The sequence below is a fragment of the Hylobates moloch genome, unplaced genomic scaffold (genome assembly GCF_009828535.3).
Source record: "Hylobates moloch isolate HMO894 unplaced genomic scaffold, HMol_V3 SCAFFOLD_12, whole genome shotgun sequence".
Lineage (NCBI taxonomy): Eukaryota > Metazoa > Chordata > Mammalia > Primates > Hylobatidae > Hylobates > Hylobates moloch.
The window spans coordinates 12,912,445-12,914,400 of NW_026652287.1; the positions used below are offsets into that span (position 1 = coordinate 12,912,445).

Genomic DNA, 1,956 nt, shown 5'->3' on the forward strand with positions numbered 1-1,956 from the left:
TGTGTATATATATATATACAGGCTGAGATTGTGCCACTGCAATCCAGCCTGGAAGACAGAGTGAGACCCTTTCTCAAAATAAATTAATAAATAAATAATAATAAATTCAGAGAAGGGAGATAGTGCTAGATACAATGGGGAGCAACTGGACATGTTGAAACTGTGAGGAAATCTGAATAAATCTGTACTTCAGGAAGACTAACCTGGCACTGGTGTGAAAGATAGATTCAAGGTGAGAGTCAGGAGTCGGGGAGAACAATTACAACACTGCTAGAAGAATCTATATGGAAGTTCTGATGGAAATTGAAAACAGAGGTCAGAGATGTTATAAACAAGAGAAATAATTGCTAAATTTGGAGTCTGATCAGCTATTAGAGAGTGAAAGTGAAGAAAAAGGAGGATTCAGAGATGCCTCTGAGGTTACCAATGTGGACAACAAACAGAATGATGGTGTCTTGCCAGAAACAGGAAAACCGGAAAAATAGCAAGAATTAGATAATTAGGCCCTTTGATTTGGCTATGGCCAAGGACCTCTCACCTATATAGGGAAAAAAAGCAAGCGTGAAATCAATATACACAGCAATGATAAGAGTGAGTTGTTTGGACAGACACGGTGGCTCATGCCTGTAATCCCAGTACTTTGAGAAGCTGAGGTGGGAAGATCATTTGAGCCCAGGAGGTTGAGGCTGCAGTAAGCACTGCACTCCTGCCTGGGTGACAGAATGAGACCCTGTCTCAACAAAACAAAACAAAACAAACAAAAAAAGAGTGAGTTGATGACAAATGTATCAGTGGGATTGAAAATGCAAACTTCTTCCTCATCCAGCAGAAAGCATCCTAGAGAAAACTACAATTGATGCAGGAGAAGAAATGAGAATACTTGACAGGAGGAGGAAGATCGTCCCCTGTGTTTGGAAACCCACTGGGGTAGATCTGGCAGTGGAACAGGGAACTAAACAGGGTTCTGTGCCTAGGGGTCAAGTGACCATTTCCCCATTTTCCTCAACTCCCATCTACAGCAAAGTGCATGGGATTCCTCTTCCTGACAGCCAACTTCTCCCACCTACTCCCTATCTAATAAAGGAAGGGATTATGGAAAGAAGCAGGCCTTCCTGATGGGTTTAGAAAATAATTGCATAGAACAAAGCTATATGCATGTTTTATTATGCATTTGCATTTACAGAAAATCAAAACTTTGAAAAGGCTTATATTCAAGAAGACATATGAAATCACCCAATTAAAAGAAAGATGGCAAAGACTCAAAAACTGATTATATAATTTAATTTAAGAAAAATCAAGAAATACATCAAAGGTATAAATCTGCATTTCCCTGGGGTCTCGATTCAGCAATTCAGCTTCTTTTTAGTAAGTGGGTCAGAAAACTGCTAATCCTGTAATGATTTTGTTCAACTGCACCCAGCTGGTAGATGTATTTCTTGCAGATCTAAAAAAAAACAAGTATGTTAAAATTGTCAAAGTTAATGTCAACCCAATATCCAATTGCCTTATCAACCATGAAACTTGATTGAAAGTCTGTTCTTTTAATTGGCAAGTAGTAACAATGTTGTTTGTATTTTTGAGATGCTGTGTTCCGTGTTGCACATTTCTATGGTATAGCTGATACAGTGACACCATATAATAGGGAGTCTCAGGCAGGGCGTGGTGGCTGACGCCCCTAATCCCAGCATTTTGGGAGACCGAGGCGGGTGGATCACAAGGTCAGGAGTTCGACACCAGCCTGGCCAATATGGTGAAACCCCGTCTCTACTAAAAATACAAAAATTAGCTGAGTGTGGTGGCACAGGCCTGTAGTCCCTAGTCCTAGGTGCTTGGGAGACTGAGGAAGGAGAATCGCTTGAACCCGGGAGGCAGAGGTTGCAGTGAGCTGAGATCGCGCCACTGCACTCCAGCTTGGGTGACAGAATAAACTCCGCCTCAAAAAAAAAAAAAAAAAAA

At 41.0% G+C, this 1,956-nt stretch overlaps 1 long non-coding RNA gene across 1 annotated transcript in view; it reads right to left on the reverse strand.

The window, feature by feature from the left end:
* Positions 1–1,264: 1,264 nt before the first annotated feature.
* The window catches only part of LOC131380896 (uncharacterized), a 34,452-nt gene continuing 33,760 nt past the window's right edge, over positions 1,265–1,956 (reverse strand). The window contains exon 5 of the long non-coding RNA XR_009209172.1: positions 1,265–1,444. This is a non-coding gene — a long non-coding RNA (uncharacterized LOC131380896). The remainder of the gene's footprint in view (positions 1,445–1,956) is intronic.